Source organism: Myotis myotis, unplaced genomic scaffold (assembly GCF_014108235.1).
Source record: "Myotis myotis isolate mMyoMyo1 unplaced genomic scaffold, mMyoMyo1.p scaffold_m19_p_7, whole genome shotgun sequence".
In the NCBI taxonomy this organism is placed as follows: Eukaryota; Metazoa; Chordata; class Mammalia; order Chiroptera; family Vespertilionidae; genus Myotis; species Myotis myotis.
The window spans coordinates 6,509,596-6,532,110 of NW_023416379.1; the positions used below are offsets into that span (position 1 = coordinate 6,509,596).

General features: G+C 40.7%; 1 long non-coding RNA gene across 2 annotated transcripts in view; it reads right to left on the bottom strand.

The window, feature by feature from the left end:
* Window positions 1–4,641: 4,641 nt before the first annotated feature.
* Window positions 4,642–22,515, bottom strand: part of LOC118659775 — a 36,347-nt gene continuing 18,473 nt past the window's right edge. Inside the window, exons 2-5 of one of the 2 annotated variants that reach the window (XR_004968700.1) lie at window positions 9,097–9,211; window positions 7,218–7,310; window positions 6,904–7,114; window positions 4,642–6,833 (exon numbers count right to left, since the gene is read on the bottom strand). This is a non-coding gene — a long non-coding RNA (uncharacterized LOC118659775). Of the gene's footprint in view, window positions 7,115–7,217; window positions 7,311–9,096; window positions 9,212–10,285; window positions 10,437–22,515 lie in introns of those variants that run through there. The other variant, XR_004968699.1, reaches the window with a different exon arrangement.

Consider the following 22,515-nt stretch of genomic DNA (forward strand, 5'->3'; position numbering starts at 1 on the left):
CTCTGATGGCAGAGACATCTGCCTTATGTCCAGACCTGGTCTTTTCTGCTTAAACTTAAGCTCCTTTGTGCTTTTTTCACCCTTTAGAACTGAGAAATCATCATGAGGGTTATCTTTTACAAAAAGCCATTATACATTTGAAAACAACAATAAAATCATCCCTTCCCCAAACCTTCTCTAGTCCAAACAATACTGGATTCTTAACCTTGCAGCCTAGTATATATATGGTAGCCCTTCAATCATTCTTGTTGCTCTTCTTTAAATTCATTTCCATTTCTTCACATCCTTCTAAAAGGAGCTGACTCAGATGGGCATAATATTCTGATAAGAGCATGACCAGTATTGAGCAGAGTGATTTTTTAGATCTGGTGTCCCATATGCTTTTCAGTACAACTAAACTCTGTTTGTCTCTCCTTCTCTCTTTCTTCTTTTCCTCCTTTCTTATTTCTTTCTCACCTTCTTTTGACAAATACTTTTTATCACTATAACACAGTGGTTCTCAACCTTCCTAATGCCGCAACCCTTTAATACTGTTCCTCATGTTGTGGTGACCCCCAACCATAAAATTATTTTCGTTGCTACTTCATAACTATAATTTTGCTACTGTTATGAATCGTAATGTAAATATCTGATATACAGGATGTATTTTCATTGTTACAAATTGAACATCATTAAAGCACAGTGATTAATCACAAAAACAATATGTAATTATATGTGTTTTCCGATGGTCTTAGGAGACCCCTGTGAAAGGGTCGTTCGACTCCCAAAGGGGTTGCGACCCACAGGTTGAGAACCGCTGCATAACATTTTGATCTATGGTCACTTTGACACTTATATTCCAACTCACCTTCCACCTCACAAACATACTGGAATTTTGTTTTAAATTCTATACTCCCATTGAGCTATTCTTTCCTTATCATGCAATTGTTTTACCCCAAAAGTGTTCCCAACGTGTTCTTCATATCTTATAGCTTTCTCTACTGATACTGGCTAATTTTTTAGAATTTTTCTTTCTAATATTTCAAGATTGTTTTGAAGTTTACAATCAGAGACTAATACTAGTATTTAGCTTAGTAATATCTACAGATTTAATTAGTGATATCTAAAAACCTTTCTTTAGATTTTTAATCATGTTATTAAACTCATATAATTCCACCACTAATTCTTGCAACTGCCTTGACTATGAGCTTCTAATTTGGAACAGGTTAGTAATAGCTAGCCATTGAGAACACCACCCCATATTTTCTTAGCTTATGAAAAGCATGCCATATACAGTAGAAAAAAAACATTTATTGAAATTAAAATAGGTAGTATTTTATAAATGCTTCTTATGCTTAATGATATCATTCTGTCATAAAAAAAGAATTAAATTGGTCTGATTTGTTTTTATAAAGTCAGACAGCCAGTTAAGCTCTTTTAGAGATTTCTGAATTATAAAATGATTATTTCTTTTACTTTATCCTAAGATATTGACATTAATTCTACGATTTTTAAATATGCTTTAGGAGAAAAGTTGGGTATATTCCCTGATGTCTCAAAATTATTACTATTAACTCTACATTGAAATTTCTCAGTCTCTTTAAATATTGCTCGAAGATATCATTCAAACTCAACTAATTTCAAAATACCCACGTCTTTCTGTATATTTATTTTCCCATTTAAGTTTGATTCAGCCTTTACAACTAGAACTTTCAGCAGTCAAATGTATATACTAAATCTTTACTATTGCAGGAAAATTTAATCTATTAAAATATTTTCTCTTAATTATATTCAATTATTATTTTTCTTTCCCTTTATTCTTGAAAATAAAATGTACTCTATATTCAACTAATTTTGTGTAATATATTAGAGTATACTTGTCCTTAAACAAAGAATTCAAGCTCTATACATTTCTCTCAATTTTGTTCTAAAATTGTTCTAAAAAATAAAGTCTCTTTTTAAAAAGAAACAAATTTTGCTGCTTTTTAAAATATCTCTATTTTTTAGTTGCAAACTTTAGGCTACTTCCCTACATACTATGTAGAGTCTGATCTATCCAGATAGAAAAATATAACAAAAATCATAAGAATATCTGCAGCCTTCTAAGTTACTTTCTCTCAGTTCTCCCTCTCAAACCAAAGAGAAGAAAAGCTGTGTTAAGAATGACCAAATAGCCCTAACCAGTTTGGCCCAGTGGATAGAGCGTCGGCCTGCAGACTGAAAGGTCCCAGGTTCGATTCCGGTCAAGGGCATGTACCTTGGTTGAGGGCACATCCCCAGTAGGGAGTGTGCAGGAGGCAGCTGGTTGATGTTTCTCTCTCATCGATGTTTCTAACTCTCTATCCCTCTCCCTTCCTCTCTGTAAAAAATCAATAAAATATATTTTTTAAAAAATTTTAAAAAAAGAATTATCAAATACCTTCAAATTATTATAAAAATTCCTAATTGATCTTAAAGATAACAGCTGAATAATACTCTAGTCTCAATTTACTGACTCGTTTAAGAAGTCCCCTAGCTAAGGACAGGACCCCCACCATTACATTTTTCTGTGACAGTCTCATGCCACACCTTCCAAATTCCTAACCAAGTTACCTCAAACTTCAGATCTCGTTTTTTAAATGTTTAGAAGTGTAAGAACAGCATCAAACCATATAAGGTCTTAATAAATAATCCCAACAATATATATGAAATTTTTAAAAAGAAAATTATAAAACTCTATCAACCATATCTCCCCCACACTAACATGAACAGAGGTGCTATTCCTTCGCTTCTCCTGTACCCCACCCTGAGACTGTGAGATGGAGACCTGCCAATCATTCCTGCCTAACACTAAACAAATGTCTACATAGTTAGAGTTTGGCGGCTAGTTAGAGTTTGGCGGCGGATGGAGTGGTGGTGGGGGAGGGGGGGTGTGATTACAGAGAGAAGATTGCTGAAGAAAAGGATTCATAAATTTGTGTCTGAAGTCCTGGGCAAATTCCCAAGACGCCACTGTGTGAAACCAACCAAAATCAACACAGCCAGTGATTAGAGAATTGAACTCTGATGAGGAATACCTCCACATTTCAGATTGGCCTCTGGGTATGTACAAGTGGGGTGTATCAGTGCCGGGAGCCAGTCCATCCTTGCTGTTTCAAAGGACCTGAATATCATTGCAAAGGCTTTGAAGACTAAATTGATATTGGAACCACAAACCACAAAAGTGGGCCAGGAAGTGTGTTCTGAACCTAAACCTGTCAACTGCCAACGAAAATAGAAGATCTAAATAAAGAACCATAATGTCATAACATTATATTCAAAATGTATAGGATACAGTCCAAATTTTTTTTTGTCATGCAAAGAACTAGGAACATCTCAACTCAAATAAAAAAAGAAAATCAACAAATGCCAATATCAAGATGGCACGAATGTTGGAATTCTCTAACAAGGATTTTAAAGCAGCTATCCTAAAAATGTTTCAACAGACAACTGCGATCACTCGTGAAACAAATGGAAAAATAGTCTCAGCAAAGAAATAGAAGATATAAAAAGAACAATTGCAAGTTTTAGAACTTAAAATTACAAGAAATGGGAGAAAAACTCACTAGATGGGTGTGTGGTAGGTATAATCCTGGCCTAAAGATCTCCACATCCTAATCCCTGAAACTTTTGAATATGTGGGATTATTTGGCAAAGAGAACTTAAGGTTCCAGATGAAATTGTGGTTATTTTGACATGATTCTCTTTGAGAAGGAACGATCATCCTAAATTTTTCTGGGTGGGCCCAATGTTTTCACAGAGATGTAACAAGTAGGAGATGGAGGTAGAAGAGTCCGTCAAAGTCAGAGAAGACAAGATGACAATAGGGGTTGGAATGGTATGATGAATAACTTGAAGATGAAAGGGGCCATGAGCCAAGGAATGTGGGCAACCTCCAAAGTGGAAAGGGCAAGGAAATGGATTCTGCCCTAAACTCTTCAAAAGGGAACCCAGTCCTGCCAACACCTGAGCTTTAGTCCAGTGATATTCATCTTGGAGTTTGACTTAAAAATACATATGGCAAAATTTGTGTTGTTTCAAGCTGCAAAATTTTTAGTAATTTGTTAGAGCAGTAATGAATAACTAATACAGATACCATATCAATTCTCTTCAAAAGAATCCATAGATTCAAAATCAATTCAGCCCAGCTGGCGTGGCTCAGTGGTTGAACATCAACATATGAACCAGGAGGTCAGGGTTTGATTCCCAGTCAGGGCACATGCCCAGGTTGTGGGCTCTATCCCCAGTGTGGGGCATGCAGGAGGCAACCAATCAATGATTCTCATCAATGAAGTTCCTGTCTCTCTCTCCCTCTCCTTTCCACTCTGAAGTCAATACAAATACAAATATATATATATATATATATTTTAAATCATTTCAATCAGATTCTGAAAAGGTTTTTTATGAAACTTGACAGGCTATTTTTAAAAGTGTATTTAGAAGAATGTAGAGATAAAAAATAACCAAGGCAAAATAAAAGAACAAGAACTGTCATACTTTTTCCATAAACATATGGCCTCTGTCATGACTATTGCTTTGATTTTGTTTATTATTCAATTATTTAGAAACATAAAAAGTCATTCTTAGCTCAAGGGGTGTATTAAAACAGACTACCGATAGATTTGGCCCATGAGCCATAGTTTGCCAATCTCAGAATTGAAACATGAATAAGCCTCACAATCACACTAAGGAAAAAAAAAAGTTATAGATGAATACATGTAGTGTGGAACTACTCAAATAAGACTATGAAATATGCAAAATACTATTTACTCATACACACACATATAATCACATGCATACAAGTATACAGAAATGTTCAGGGATTAAATTACAAGCCCCAAATTCAGAACACTGGTTATTTCTGATAAGAGGAATGAGAGTAAGGACACAGGTGCTCTCAGTGATATTTATTTCTTAAACTGAATTTTTAAATTGTATTACAGATGCTGCAATTTTGTATGCACCTGACATAGTTCACAATATGAAACCATTCTTGGTAGATTTTTGCTCTGAGAGGCAAGGGACGGTTCCTCAAGTTAGCATGGGACAAAGAGATCTTCCTCAGTGGGTGGTGCTTTCCAAGTTCATCCTAGCAGAGGGCTCTCTATACCCACCCCATACATTTTGGACACCTGGTTTTCTGGAACCAGGAAGAGCAGGTCCAATTTGTCATTGTGTCTGTGACTAGGAAGCCTGGCTTGTCTCCCAATGACTAGAGGTTTTTCAGAAGTTTATGGCCACCCCTGCCACCCCTCAACGCACCATCCCCTGTCTCAGTCACTTTGGGGTTCAGGCTTTTAGGACTATGCACCAAGACCCTGCAGTCCGCCATCATGTCCTTTTCTAGTGCTCGGTACCTTTGGCCACACCCCTACTCCACTGAGTTCTAGGAATCTCCTCTCCCCTTTTACTCATTTATTGCTTCAAACTTTGGGGTATGGTAGGAATCCAGTATAGACAGAAAACAGGAGAAGGGGTCTGGCACAGACATTCTAAACTACAGCAGGTTGAGGGCCAGGATGGGGCTAGGGCACACAGCAGCTGGGCATGCGAGACAAAGAAGAGGACCTGGTCAGGCAAGAGTGGACATTAGGGCTTCCAAGAAGGACAGGCACATCCCAGGAAGGAAAGCGGACCCGGGAAATCCGGGGTGGGCAGCATGTTGGATTGAGAGTGGCCAGTGTCATCAACAGGAAGCTTCAAGAATCAGGGTATCAGGGTACAAGCTGCAGGCCTGGGTGTCAGAGGCAGAGATCCCCGGACTCATTTGAGGATAGCCGGGCAGTGAGAACCAAGACAGAGGGCCCAGGGGCCCAGGGACATCACGGGACTCTTGGGTCTGGGAAGCCTGCATATTACATCCCACGGGGTGAAAGGACCGAGCTATTTCAGGGCCGCCCATCTGCTGTCTGAATTGGTCCAGGAGCCAGGGCAGAGCTAACTGAGCCTGTGATGAATGGGGAGGCCTGGCCCAGGCCCTGCGATCTGGGGAAGGTCACAGGGAGGGAAAGAGGATCCCCCTCTGCTTATGCGTGTCTATTCCCGTGTCTATTCCCGACTCTCCCTCCTGTCCCTACCCGGGCGTTAATTATTTACACTCACATCCATAGCACATTTTTCAGATTCACTGCTGGTACAAAGAAAGCGACACAAAATGAAGTTGTGTTATTGTCTTTTTTAAACGGTGCATCTTTGTTGGAAAACTGCTGAAGTTTTTGAACTGTCTCCCCATCCGGCATGATGAATGTGGTACATGCGGTGTGTGTGTCGGGGGGAGGGGGGGGTGCGGCAGAGGGAGCGGAATCCGTGTCTGCGGTAGGCTACCTGCAGGCATCTATCTTTGCTCCCCCCCCCTCCCCCACTCCCACCCCATGCATGCTCTGAGCCTGAGGGTAAGCTGCCACTTTATTTTTTTTCTTTTGTAACAAATTAAGCTTCATTGTGTGTGTGTGTGTGTGTGTGTGTGTGTGAAGACTCTGGAAGGGACTGGGCAGTCTGCGGCCTCCCACACCAGCTGCCACGGCAGGAAGGAGAGGGGTGACAGCTTCCAGCAGATCCGGAATGACTGTTCTAACGGGCTGCGGCCGGCAGAGGTAACGAGCAGGAAGAAATTGGCTGCCAGGAAAGGCAGGCTCCCGCTCCCCCTGGCCTCCTGCGACAAGATGTAGCATTTAGCTTCTGGCTTCCTGCAGCGTCTCTTCCCTGCTCTGATTTATTCCCACCTTTGCAAGTCGCGGAGGGCTTTGCAGGAGAGGCGTTGGGCGCTGTTATCGTTCACTGAGGAGCAAAGCTGCGATCCCCACCAGGAGCATCTCCCGCGAGTGGGCGTGAGGAATCTAAGGAAAGGAAGAAAGAGGGAGCGAGCGCAGGCGTGTGGATGTGACGCTGGGAGGGGATGATATTTACCTGGATTGAAAACTCTTCTATGATGAGCATCGTTTAGATGAGAACGGGCCGCAGAACTCGGGCTCCTGGCCGGCCGGGAGAGCTGCGGAGAACGGCGGGCGGCCGCGGGGACTATGTTACTGTGTTTATGCACGAGGGCAGGATGCTCCGCCGGAGGGGATGCAAAGCGTCTTCGCTGGTTTGCTCGGTCGGCCTCTTTAGCTGAAAACGCCTGGAGGTATGGAACAGTAACAGTGGCGCAAACAGAGAGAACGAAAGAGCCGCGCGGGCTTGTGTTGGAGTCACAGATGCAGCTGCAGCCGGGAAAGACTCACCAAACCCTGGCAACCTCAGCACAGTGCCTGCCGGGGCCCGAACTGCGATCCTGCTTTCCTGCTCCTTGAACACGAGTTATGCCCACAGCTGCCCTGTTGGGTGAATGCTGCATAAGACAGCGGGGCTGTCTGCAAGGAGCTTATAGTTCAGTTGGGCAACAACACACACACACACACACATCATTAAACATGCAAGGCAGGACATTCACATGAGTTGCTGAAATGATTTAGATGCTAAGGACAATATTGGAAGAATTGAGCCACTCTCCAAAATTTAAATTTATAATTATATGTATATATTTTATGTACATGATAAAAAATGTTTACTTTTTTCCCCTAACACAGTTAGGAAGTCTCCATTTCCTTATTTCTATGATTTTCTCCATGTCAAAGCTACATTGTGGACCACAAAACTGAACGGAAGCATTTGTCTTCACATCCCGCCCACTGTGTGGATGCGCCCCGAGTGGTTCCGCTGTGGATTCCAGGTGTCATGGACTCCTCAGTGCATGGTGCGGACTGTTAGTGTCGGACGCTGAGCACAGTGTAAAGGAGATCCGAGAAAACAGTCAGGTCCGAGCTGGACTCTGTGCTAGGACAATGCCCAAGGTTTCACCTCTTCTCACATCTGATTCATGGGAAGTTCAACAACAGCAGGGCTCTTGTCTTGTCATCAACATTGTATCCTCCCACCCAGAGGGCTGGACAGATAGAACAGATACTAGCAGACCTGCTCAGTCAATATCTGTTGAACGAATTTGTGAATGAGCGAATCTGTACAGCAAATCTGTGACGCATGTTATTATCATCACCCCATCGTACTGATGGGGCCCTTAGACCTGCGGACTGAACTAGATGCACATGGTCACACAACAAATACAGAGTCACCTGTATTCTAAACTAATGAGGTCTAACTTCCAAGACCAGGTTCTTCCCACATTAAATTGTTTCTGAAAGGCAGAGGAGGCGGCCCACGCCTGCCCTCAAAGGGCTTAGCGACCAACAGGGAAACGGTGCTGAGCATGAAGAGACAAGCGCTAACAGCCCAAGGGGGGTGCGATTAAAAGCAAAGAGGATGGGCGCAGTGAGCACTGGAGCATCTGACCCTCCCGAGCCCTCCTTACGCTCACCCCATCCAGCACCCCGTCTCCTGTCTCTGGCTGCGGCCCCTGCCCCGCTCACTCCCGCATCCACATCACCAAGGGGAAGGAAAGGAACAACTGACACACTTGGTTTTGTCTAACCATGTTTTTCCAGCTCAACATAACCTAAGCAAAAGAATATAAACAAATACGCAGGCAGGTGTCTATAGGGGAGGCCAGGGAAAAGATGAATGTCAGTAGGCAACGTCATAGACAAAGAGGTCGAAACTGAAGGAAGGACCACTGTGCGTTTTCAGTAGAACCACTGGTGTCCAGCAACTGCCACATGTGGCAGATGTTGACCTCCACCAGCAAAATGGATCTGCTCTATGTGACATACTGTTTAATATTAAGATAAACTATTTAAATCAGATTTCTTAACGCAACCATCTCATCTCTATCAACAGCAATACCCAATCCAAAATCTGAGTGAAATCTCATGAGAATTCTACATAAATGCCTAGATTTCTTTTTCTTTGGAAAAAGAACAACAATCAACAGACCCTTGGTCTGAAAACCCAGAAGAAAGTGGGATTGCTCTCCTTGAATAGTGGTTACTCTGATGAAAATGGTTTTGGAAATAAGAAGTCAAATCCATTTTGAACATAGGACCTGAAACAGCATCCACTGACTCTCATAAAACCATCACTGGAAACGGTGTCCAGGAACCCAGGATGATATAATTCTCCAACTGAAACTTCTATACATACAGCGTTGTGGTTAATTCTGGGACCTACCCCTTTTCCCCTTTGGGAAGTCTGCCTTTCTGGGCCTCCGATCCTTCATGCACAGAGTCAAGGCAGTCATTCTCAGCTCTTCGAGGTCCTGGCAGACAACATCGTTTCATCATCACTGGAAAGAAAGACATTAAATAATTAAGCGATTATAACCTACAACGTTACTTCACATGAAAGTTCATGGCCCTGGAAATCGCATCTCTGTCTGCCAATTGTCATGCTACTGGGGCGCATCATTGTTCCCAATATACAATCCGCTATAGAGCGTCAGAAAGTCAAAGACAAGGAGAGTCCTGGCGGCCAACTACATCAAATCCTTTGTTTTCAGTTGAAGAGGTCCAGACTGGCTTAACTCAGTTAAGGTATGTAACTAGAATGAAAATTCACATTTTTAAAATCTTACTTCAATGTTATTTTCATCACACCAAATAAAAATATCTAAATAATGAGAACATAAATAGATCTCCATTTGGAATCCAACTGCTAAGAGATACCCAGTCACTTGCCCTAACCAAACTTCTCTAAGATGAGGGATGCTACTAAAGGCAGAGAAATCGGGTTTATTAGTAGATTGGGTAACTGACTCACAAAGAGACAGTGGTGGCCATGATCCGTGTCCTGAATGGCCTTTCAAAACACCTATAGTGACCTTTATGAAATAGGCTGCTGGTGTTGAGGAGGATAAATGATTAACAATTACAGGGACTCCATTTGAATCATGTCTGGGTCAAATTTCAATTGCAAGGCAAGAAACCTCAGTACAACCTCCCAAAGTAAGGTAGAGTCTATAAAGAATTTTAAGGATGAACAGATTTCCAGGGCCTGAATATGTAGACAAGATAACGGTATAAGGAAGACATTCACAGATTACCAAGAACCAAGTTATTTTTTGGTAAGTGGAGTCTATATAGGAAAATGTAGTTTGAGGTAAAATAGCACCAGCCAGTTAAGGATAGTTTTCAAGTTTCAGAAGATTTTAAATCAGGGAATGGGGAGGAAGATAGATACAAACACGGTGTTTGAGGTATCCAAGATTCAAATAAAGCAATCAGGGAGGAAGTGGAGAATACATCTGAAGAAATTGAGGATAATGAAATAGGATGCCCTCATCTAAGAACAAATGGAGGGGAGAAGGATGAAGGCCCAATCCAGCATGCATAACCGCTTCAAATAAACATTAAAGACTTACAGACCCAGTGGCCAGATGGGAACACTTGGCAATCGTGAGGACTGTGATATAATTAACATGGAATGGACCAGAGAGACTTGCTGCCAAGCAAAAACTCTGTATAGGAAGGATATGGTGCAGGCGCACAGGAGGGGATGGAAAGAAATTGAGGAACTCTATGGGGAAAAGAAAATACAATAGAATCACTGGGGGGTAGAAATGCCATAGGCCAGTTCTCTCTACCAGTGGGGGATACGTGCCAAAACCTGCAGTGGAGGCCCGACACCAGGGATTGTACCCAACCCTATGTCTACTGTGTTTTTTTCCTGCATACACATACCTATGATACAGTGTAATCTATGAATTAGGCACAGCACAAGATTAACAACAACAACAATAAAATAGAACCATTTTAACAATATACTGTAATGAAAGTTAGGTAAATGTGGTCTCTCTCTGTCAAAATATCTGATAACTGACTAAGGGTGGGTAGGATACACACGTGGAGCCACTGGCCAAAGTGCTGGTGCACGTCCTGCCCCAATGGGGTGGGTCGTGGGAGATTTCATAACGCTACTACTTATGAAATGTTTATTTTTGGAATACTTCATTTAATATTTTCGGACCACAGTTGACAGTGGGTAACTGAAACTGAAAGTAAAACCATGGACATGGGAGGACTCCTGTACTTAAATATCAAGATAAGCGGTTAGCCTATTTCAGTATAACCTGCAAGCAAAGTGAAGTTTTAAAAAACAAAAAAATGATACTATTTGAAAAGACACCATATTAAAAATCAATGTGCCCAAGTAGAAAAATATAAGGAATATCATACATAGCAGAACAAATGCAAATTTAAATGATTTAGATGCTAATTTTAAAAAAAATTGTAAGCCTAAAAAAATTGGGGAACATTTCTGAGGGACTAATCCTAATATTAAAATCCGTGTTAGAATCATGGGAGGCAGAAAGACGGCGAGAGAATCGATGAGGCCAACTGATTGATGATCACAATATGAAAAGTGCAGGCAGGTCTGAAAAGGAGGTTGCGGAATGAATCAGTTTATAAAGGAAGGCATTACCAACAATCTCACTCCTAAATTAACTTTTGAAGCAGATCAGTCACAGGTATAAAATCAAATAGCAATAAATAAACAATATGTTCTTGGCTGGATCAAGAATGAATTTTTTTAAAATATATTTTTTATTGATTTTTTTTACAGAGAGGAAGGGAGAGGGATAGTTAGAAACATCGATGAGAGGGAAGCATCGATCAGCCGCCTCCTGCACACTCCCCACTGAGGATGTGCCCGCAACCAAGGCACATGCCCTTGATTGGAATCGAACCCGGGACCCTCGAGTCCGCAGGCCAACACTCCATCCACTGAGCCAAACCGGTCAGGGCAAGAATGCATTTTTGTCATGATTTTCTTTCCCAAACTTGAATGATCACTAGGAATAAATGGGCTCTCCCCAAGAGGTTAGAAGAAATGCCAGTGGGAATTTTGGATCCACTGAAATTTGTGTAGACAGATCAATTCAATGGAGGCCTCCGAAGTGCCTGTCACACTGCTAATGTGACAGGCACCGAGGAGGAAGGACCAGAGGATATGATTGCCTATATGTTTCTAAATAGAATAATCTCTTGTCAGAAAGGCAAGAGAGCTTGTGCACCTCCCTAATACTGGGAAAGAGAATCCACTTGATGTCCTCCCTTTCAATACTCAGTGACACTTGGGAAAGATTCCATTTTTAAAAACTATGTGCATTTAATAACATGTGTAACTACAAAAGCAGTATCTATTCTTATATGAAATGTGGAAAACAGAGAAGCAAATGAATAAAATTAAAATCATCCACAATCTAGATCACAGAGATGTTCACTGCTAATATTTTGCTGAATATCATTTGGGATCAAACACAGAAGTTAATTAACTATTTTATCTTGGAAAAGAACTGACGCTGGCTCAAAAAAAATGAGAGAGAGAGAGAGAGAGAGAGAGAGAGAGAGAGAGAGAGAAGGATAAATATTTTTTAAAATGGTTCCAACTCACAAATGGATGCTAAGATGTAACAAGAGACTGTTTACAATAAAATCCTCAGGTTTGCCCATGACACTAAGTTCTTTTTAATAATGAAATATCATGCCATTATGCAGAGGAAACTGTGAAAATTTCACAAGTCTGCATATGGGAGCAGAAAACTGGCAGATGAAATTCCTCATAGGCAAGTGTAAGAGAACACATTCAGGGACCGTAAGACCAATTATTCTGGAAAAAGTGATGGAACCCGGGGTTTCAGTCACCATCTAGGCCAGTGATGGCGAGCCTTTTGAGCTCGGCATGTCAGCATTTTGAAAAACCCTAACTTAACTCTGGTGCCGTGTCACATATAGAAATTTTTTGATATTTGCAACCATAGTAAAACAAAGACTTCTATTTTTGATATTTATTTTATATATTTAAATGCCATTTAACAAAGAAAAATCAACCAAAAAAATGAGTTCATGTGTCACCTCTGACACGCGTGTCATAGGTTCGCCATCACTGATCATGGAGCATGCCATCATTATAGCTACACCTTAAAGACAATGTCCTTAAATGATGCGGAAGCCAATATTCTCATTCTATTCTCTAAAATAATCTTATATCCACAGCTCTGTGCTTTGACAAGTCTGCCTTAATAAGGGCCCAAATAATTCAAAGAAAAGATCAAAGAGGTCAAAGAAGTAAACACATGTGCCTATTAGAATCCGTGTTAATAACCGCATTCTCCAATCTGTAAACTCTAAATGTGATAGCTGAAATCTAAATGAGATGAAGTCTATGTAATTGAGTGGTATTTCTAGGTTCGATGAGGTTACTTAACAAGGGATACACAGTCTTTGGAAGGTCTATAAACCCCTCAAAATGGCATGCATGTTTTTCCATATCTGCATATAAATAGATGTATAAATAAAACTATATGTTTGTAATACATATATTTCTTCTGTTGATTCTGTTGAGCAAATGCATAGTTATCATCATATACTTACAGGATTCATAGCCCCAAAAGTTCAAGAACTAGTTGTCTAGATGCGAAGATTGTGGATTTGGACACTAATTTTTGGGAGCAGACTTTGAAACTTGAAAGAGAAAGTGTTAAGACAAATTAAGTTGTATTTACCCACGGAAAACAAGTATGTGGAGCTCCTTCCCCTGGGAAGCGCTATAGAATAAGGAGACATTTTTAGGGAATATTTGAGGAAGCTCTCTACGCTTATGTATGATATTGGGGTTCCTTGGGACAAAGACTGATGTCTGCTTTGTTCACTCTTCTATCCCCAGTGCTTGGAACAGACCTGGCACATTAGTAGGCACTCAGTAAATACTTGTTGTGCACTCAGGGGCTGGATGGGTTTGGGTGGCATGAGCAGAGGCAGTGGCTGCTTGAATGCCAGGTCCGTCTCTAGTGGCATTTCTGATATTCACAAGGGTGAGGCTGTTTCCTCCTCTGCCTTCCACATCCTCATCTGATTTTCTTGCTTGGCCATCTACCACTTTGAAGGCATCCAGATTGTGGAGAACATGCGCCATGCCAGCAAAGAATTATGCTAATTTGGCCTTGGAGGGACACAGGGGGGAAAAAAAAACAACCTAAAAATAAAATATCAAAGCAATAAAAAGCTTATAAGAGTTTATGAACATAAAACATGTACCACTGTTAAATGGAATACTGTCAAGCAGATTAATTAGTTAACATTTGGAAAGTGCACTGAAGATGAAAATTGCCAAATAAGGTCTTTGTATAGTGAACCAGTTTCTCACTTGTTATAATGGGGTGGCATGAGAGACAGGTCCACAAATAACTGAGACAACGGGCATGGCCAAGAGGCTATAGAGGGCCCCGGGGAGGCTGAGTCCAGCGGAGCCCTTCCCTAGGGTTTCCGTAGAGCGTGCTTCCCGAGTGTCTGTGAGCTTACAGCTGCGGGACCACAACGCTAACGTCCTCTGCTTCTGTTTGCCAATTCCTCCCACCCTCTTGGGCTTGAAGTCCGCTACGGTTAGGTCCCTTATAGGGTTCCTCTTAGGACCAACTGAAGACTTCATAAATAGCCTTGTTAGCTAATTCCAACCTTAACTTAGATTTTGTTGAAATGGGGCTTTAGCCCTACCCCATGGGTAGATTATAGTTTAATGATGTTAAAATAGTGAGCTATCCAAATATTCTTGAAACCCAGCATGACAAGAACCAGAGCTCAGTACCAAGGGCTACCGCTCTCTTGTGCAATCAGAACAGATACGCTCCCTGGAGGAAGAGTCAGTGAAGGGAGACTCTCGAATCAGAAATCGTCCAGACTCAGTAGGCAGTAGCATCTGAAACCAAACTCTTTCAGTAGGATTTGTCTCTGAAAGAAAAAAATATTTGTTCCACCTGTTTGATATAGTTTTACGTGTCTATACAGCATTTTTATTTGGGCCAGCATTTGTTTTGATTTGATTAAATTTTAAGGTTCTTCCTACTTCCAAAAGGACTGAGGAAGCTTATAGATTAAAACAAAGCACAGAAAAACTAAAGAACTTAGAGATAAGTAGGACAGATAAAGGATTCCCATGCTGGAATTCATAAGACACAGTATAGTTTAGTAGAAAAAAGTATAGAAACTAAAGTTTACAAATCCTGGGCTCTAGCCATAACTCTGTCCCCAAAGAACTGTGCAGTCTTGTGCAATCTTTATTCCATTGGCAAAACAAAGTCTGGAAGTTTAAAAAATAGTATGGGCATCAGTATGTCAGACAAAATGGAGTGGGTGAGATTGTAAAAGGAACCGTTAAAAGGGAAAAGTGTAACCCAATTGCAGGGGTATTGGCAGTAGAAATTGAAAGAGAAAAAGGAGAAAAGAAGCTTTTCACAGAACTTGGAAATCGACTAGATATGAGAATGAGCAAGAATGACTCCAAGTTGACTTTGAGCCTTTGTGGCTGGGAACGTGCTCCTGCCGTGAATAGGAACAAGAGAGATGTTTCTAGGAGAGGGAGGGAGGCCAGGACTGAGGAGGACAAACTCAGTCTTGTCCTGTGGAGTTTGAGATGACGGAAACCATCCAAGTGAAATATCTCAGAGTTGTGTCTGGGGTGAGCTGCACCGGAGGAGGGAGATAAAAACTGAAGTCAGATGAGGACACTTGGGAAATAAATGTAAGAGGCAAAGGAGCCCTGAGAGACCTGGGGTTGACTATTCAGGTAGACTTAGCGCAATGCCTTCCAATCCAAAGGCTGGACAGATGGGGGTGCTATGAATTATTAACCGTGTTCTCCAAGAATGAGGAATGAAAGGGAAAAGGGGGAGGGAGGTTGGGCGACAAACACTGCCTTCCTGGGGGGAGCCCTGAGGAAGTACTAACCATGTCCCTCTGGAGCCCAGAGGGGGCGGTCTAGGACCAGGGCACTCTGTGTGGTTCCCAGGCCCCAGGACACACACTAATCTTCGCTCTGCCTCCGCTGCCTCATTCCCCCAGTGGAGATGACCACCCTGCCTCATTCAATGTGCTGGGGACAAAATGAGGTGCAGGTACTTTGAAAAGTGGAAAAGTGATAAAACTATAGAGTTGTCTTGAGTGTTTTTAAGAAAAAGATAAACCACTCTGTGCATCTGGGGTGAAGGGGTACTATCACATGAAGGCTGAGTGGGGCTCATGGCTGCACGTCAGCCTCAACGATGCTCTGATTCCTGGGCTGAGGGAAGCAGGGCAGTTTCTCCAACCCAACACCCGCCATGTGGCTATTATCCTGCAATGTCTGGCCTTTCCTAACAATAGCTAAAAAAAAAAAAAAAAGTAAAAGGTTCCAAATTGTTCTTCCCCTTAAAGTACTAGGTAGAAATAAAAGAACTGAAAAAAAGGAAGAAGGAAATCTCTCTCTCTCTCTCTCACACACACACACACACACACAAAGATGAAGGCATATTGGACAATTTGAAGAATGAGGAAAGAGGATAAGAAGTGGAAAGAGGAAAAGATCAGAGAGAAAAAGATTTATCGAGAAGAAGAAAAGAGAGAGAAGCTGGGAGCAGATACAGGCCAACTTGAAAAGAAGTGGTAGAATGTGTTAAAAAAAAAAACTGACTTCACTGAGCATGGGAATAAAAAGCAATGTCAAATAAAAGGCAAAAGAAAAAAGCACCAAAATGAAAGAGCTATTAGAAAGAGAAAAATGTCATGTAGAGATGAAAGAGATTTTTAAAACTGGGGTAAAAAAATCCTCCAAGCCTTTCTATTTAGTTAGTCAGGGAAGAATACAAGAGGATAGGGAGATAAGAAAGGGAATGACAAATAGTCATATAAGAAATTAATTGATACTAAAGAAGAGAACATGGAAAAAAGGAGACAAATTATTTTGGCAAAGGAAAAACTCTCATATAAGACATTTTCAGTAATAAATTAGGTTAAAAGCCTTGTTGGAAACATCATTGTCAATAAAAAATGATTTACTGAACTCACTTTGAACACAGGTAGGGAGAACACAGAGTCCCTTTAAAGAGAAACTAAGACAAATCAAAAACAAAACTAGTTAACCTAGAGTAAAAAACAAAACAAAACTCCAGGGCACAAAAATCAGCCTTTTGTCCTGCCACATGACACAGAGAAGGCATTCTTTCTAAAAATATTTGTGGAATGAATGAATGAATGGATGAATCTATATATATAAAAGGCTAATATGCAAAGTGTCCCCATAGGAGTTTGACTGTGAGATGGGGAGTTCTATCGCTCGCTATAACGTGCACTGACCACCAGGGGCGGCGGGGAAGGAAGGAAGGAAGGCCCCAGCCCAGCAGCCATGGAAGGGAGGCCCCGACTAGCAGCCAGAAGGCCCCAGCCGGGCCTAGGGACCCTATCCTTTCACGAATTCATTCACCAAGCCTCTAGTGAATAAATAAATCTATGGCGCTCCAGGAGCCTCCTATATGTCTATGGAGCCTAATGACATGAAAACATTCTCTATTGCCCAATGTTATACCCAACTCCATTGTAGAAACTCCCCTTCCTCCTCTTGTTATGCCAGAAAAAATACTAAAATCCCTGTGATTGTATTCTACACACCAGGAGTCATCCCAGCCCCTTTTCCCGTTAGTAGTGAAGAAGGGAAATAATGGGTTTTCCACTTTCAAAGCATATTTTAAAATACCTTGCTTTACCTAGGGCAAGCTGAGTGAGGCACAGCATCACCTTTAATTGAAATCAACATTAAGAAGTCTAGAGGTCATGTTAATGACCCCAGAAAAAAGAGAACAATAGAGGTCATGGGGGTAAGGATGGCTAAAGAGTAAGGTCCCCTGGCACCTGATTAAGAACTACTATGGATGGGAACAATTTAGCTTCATTCAGGGTGCCTTTGAAGAAGTGAGATATTAGCTGGGTTTTAAAATTTGGAAAAAATAGAGCTTCAGGATCTCAGTCTAGGGAATGGAATACGCGCGTGCATACACACACACACACACACAGACACACACACACACACAAAATACACTACACTTGGAAGAGCCAAAACCAACACTGAGAATTCCAGTGGCATTTAAATGGCCCGGAACAAGGACCTCAAAACTCCCTCCATTTCCTTCAATTGTTTTTGTAATAGAATCGACTTCCTACCTATTAAACCTCATTAGTAAATTTAAGGCATTTTTTTCTTTAAAGGGTACCACTTTTTTAAGACAAATACTGTGACAAGCCTAAGGAGACACTAAGCAATGATTTAAAATAATTAAATGTCTATCAATTTCAGACTTGAAGATAGATAACTACAAAAAGTCATTTCAGAATAGAGTTTGCATTATAGAAAATGATACTAAGGCCTGGGGAATTTTCCATCAGTTTCCTGAGAGGCTAAGAAGTATGGCCAAACTTCAGAAGAGCAAATCAGAGATAGATGAATATATTTTGATGTCAACCCAGGGACTTTCAAAGTTGCATATTAAGTATGACACATTTAAATAAATGCATTTAAAATTATGTCATAGTAAGCCATGTTTCATTTCAAATTGTCAAGAAACCCATTAGATTAATGTAGATTTGTCCATTTTAAACTTATAATATTTAACTTGGAAACATATTTTAAGTAGGAATTTAAGGAGTCACTTATATTAGTGGAATTAATTATCGAAGGCTGCCATGAATATTGTCACATTTCTTCTCTATTTGAGAATAACTGGATTTTCTTTCATGTCTGCTTCCTTCAGATTTGAAGTAATCAGGTGTTGAGAGAGCTTGTGAGATATTATTACTACGCTTAACTTTAAAAATTCAAAATATTAATATCAGTTTCTAAAGTGAATACAATTATTTAATTTATGTAATGTAACTCATTATTTTCTTAGCTTTTGCTGCTAGAAATAGATATTATTATTCTCTTCAATTGAGCAGAGTTTAAACACAGACTAATATAAATCAAGGTCACAGAATCAGAAATTAAGATGGAATTAGAAGGAACCTTGAATCATCAGAAGCACTTAATAAATACATGTCAATTTGAAAATTTTACCAATAATAAAATAACTGGATTTTGAAAAAAACAGTCCCAGTTATATGTGAATCCTTCCTAATCACTGGCTATTAATTTCTATTTTTTTCCTTCTCTTAAACCCAGCTTTATTGAGATGTAAATGGCATAAAATTGTGTAACTTAAGGTATATAACATATTGATTTGATTCACTTATCTGTTGCAACATGATTGCTACTATAGTGGGAGCTAACACCTCCACCATTATATTCTTTTTTTTTGCGGGGGGATGATAATTTTATATATATATATATATATATACGTATATATATATATATATATACATATATATATATATATATTTCAAAATTTATCTTTATCGTTGAAAGTATTACAGCTGTCCCCTTTTGTTACCCCATTGACCCCCTCCACCCAGCTCCCACCTCCCTACCCCCAGGCCTTCACCACACTATTGTCTGTGTCCATGGGTTATGTATACATGCATATAAACTCTTTGGTTAATCTCTTCCCATCACCCCACCCCTTCCCTCTGAGATTCACCGGTCTGTTCCATACTTCCATGTCTCTGGATCAATTTTGTTCATAGATGTTCAGTTTTTTGTTTTTGTTTTTGTTCTTTTTCAGCACATACAAGACAAAGAGGAACTGAGCAATAACAGGATCATGAGTCAGAATAAACGTTTGCTGTTGAATTCATTGCCAGAAATCACTTTTGAATGGCCATGGGCTCCTTGAGGAGCCTCTTAATGAGGCCTCGGAGGAAAAACGATTAGAGGATGACCATAAAAAAGTGATACTGCAAATGGCATACATTAGGCTGACATGGACCAGACACACTGACCTACTGACCATCCCGAAAGGTCCCTGAACAAAGTGGCTCTTTTCTCATCAAATTTTAAGAGCATCATGTAATGTCACATAGAAAGGATTTGTCAAAAGAGATCTGGGTTATATTGGACCACCATGGGGTCAAGTGAAGCTTGCCCCAGAACCTCTGAGTTCTTTCCTGCCTAGCTCACTTGCTCATTCATTCAGCCAATGTAGCATGCGGTTATGGACACTCGAGTGAATTTGTTAGGCAATACTGAAGCCTTCGTGAGCATCCTATCCTCTTTTTTTTTCTCATTAGAACAGAAATAAGTAAGTTGGAACATTCATTCCATACTGGGCAGCCCAGCTTTTTTTTTTTTTTTTTTTTTTAATGTTATGTTATTTTTTGGCCTCGTTGGCCACGTAGTGATTGGAACGTACTGACAGATGTGGAAGCATGATTCAAGACTCAACTGGGGGCAACTTTCCCAAAAAATAATTGAAGACTGTGCTCAAGCCTTGCATATACAGAGACACCTGCTAGATTTGCATAGCCCAAGCTTGCAGGAAGCTTTAATCAATCATCTTCTGTGTCTAGAATTAGCCAACCTGAAAACCATTACTTATTTCACCAGAAGAAATTTTGTTTTCCATTGCTGCTAGATTAGATGCATCCTGTATCTCATTCGCCTCCCTTCACCAGCGAAGTTTATGCCTAACTATATAGATCAAGATCCCAGCTTATAAGCAATATTGGCTTATTTTTAAATCTCCCAAAAGGTTACTTCTGTCACTTCTTTTGCCAATATGCATAAAAATTTTATCTTCTGTCACACAGATCTTCATTTCTATTTATTGACTGTTCCTTACTGTGCCAGGTGCTCAGAAACTAGTAAACAAAAGGAGAAAACAAATGCTGATTAACTAATTATAAAGAGTGTGTAATTACAAATCACAGTGACTATGCAGAGTGCAGCGTGAAAGGATAAAACAGGAGAAGCTGACATAGTTGCCGGAATGTGGTGGTGGTGGGTCAAGAAAGAAGCAATATTTTAGCTGACATTTGAATAAATAGACATGAATCCAGCAGAGGCTGCCAAGGAAGGATCAAGATGGAGAGGAGAGCCTGGCAGGCGTGGCTCAGTGGTTGAGTGTCAACCTATGAACCAGGAGGTCACAGTTTGATTCCCAGTCAGGGCACATACCCGGCTTGCAGGCTCGATCCCCAGTGTGGGGCATACAGGAAGCAGCTGATCAATGATTCTCTCTCATCATTGATGTTTCTGTCTCTCTCTCCCTCTCCCTTCCTCTCTGAAATCAATAAAAATATATATTTTTTAAAAAGATGGAAAGGAGAAAGTTGCAGACAAAGAAAAAGAAAAACATGTGCAAAGGCCCTGGGGCGAGAGAGAGACTTCTCATTCGAGAACTGAAAGGCTAAAGAGAATGTATCACAGAAGAGTGGCCAGGTTGAGTGAGATGAGGCTGGGGGAGCTGGGCCCAAAACATGTGAGGCTTTGCAGACCTCATGTGGAGCTTGATCTTCAAGATCTATCTGAAGCCAGTCAAAGGTTTCCAGAGTCACATTTTAAAAAGTTCCCCCTGGGTACAGGGTAAGAAATGTGCTAGGGTGAGGAGGCCTTGTAGTCGACCTGCGGTAGATGACGGTCGTGCCTACTGTAGGGATACCTGTTGACTCGAGGGCCACAATGGGTTCTTAAACTGGACCAGAGGGCCGGACAAAAGCATGGATGGAGTGTTTGTGTGAACTAATATAAGTTCAAAGTAAACATCATTACATAAAAGGGTACGGTCTTTTTTTTTTTAGTTTTATTCATTTCAAACGGGCCGGATCCGGCCCGCAGGCCGTAGTTTGCCCACGGCTGTTCTAGGACCATTGAGGAGGCAAATCCACAGGCCATGGCTTTGTTAAATGAGCACATGAGTGTATTCGTCCTCAAAACAGCATTTATTTATTCTTCCCACTTACTGTACTAACTAAATTTTAGAAAAATTCTTTATACAAATGGTAATTTAAAGAAGAGAATTTACAAAGCTCCACCCAATATTAATGTTTTCCAAAATAAAAAAAGAAAGAAAGAAATGAGCTCTTATATCTTATGGACCTTATTTCAGGTTCACTAAACAGCCTTTAATTCAGTTATTTTTTTTCTCTAAATATCGGTGCAAGAATTTCTAATTTACTTCTTACTTATATTCATAGGTACATGTTCATAGCCTTCCATTTAACCCCAAACTACAGGTGACTAAACTATTTTCTCTAGAACTAGCCCTTGTGAAGGTAATAGATGTCACTTTAAAAATAACTTTTAGCAAAGAAAGAATGGTTAAGCAATAGTCAACAAGCTTCCTTAGTAGGGCTTTGGGAGACTTTGATGTGATGAAATGCATTCTAAATTTCCAGAGAGGCAGATGTAGCCCCTCCCTATGTGTCCATGGGATGCTTTCCACAGAGCACCTCAGGGGACCCGCCTTCCATAGATCCTTTGGGTGAAGGAGCTGCGTACATATTGGCTGAGCTCCTCCAACAGGGTTTTGCATAGAAAGGTCTTTATAATTTGTTCAGTGAATGAAGATATGCAGCGGTTCTCAACCTGTGGGTCGCGAACAATGAAAATACACCCTGCATAGCAGATATTTACATTGCGATTCATAACAGTAGCAACATTACAGTGATGAAGTAGCAACGAAAATAATTTTATGGTTGGGGGTCACCACAACATGAGGAACTGTATTAAAGGGCTGCGGCATTAGGAAGGTTGAGAACCACTGAGAGGAAGCGTTGCAAACTCTAACACCAAGTCTCTTAGATAAGAGCGGGCTGGCAAATGCCCCAGGCCTCAAAGGGATAGACTCACCGCTCAGCTTCCAGCCAACTTGGCCACATAAAATATTCCTGTTGTTGTTGTTGTTATTGTTGTGTG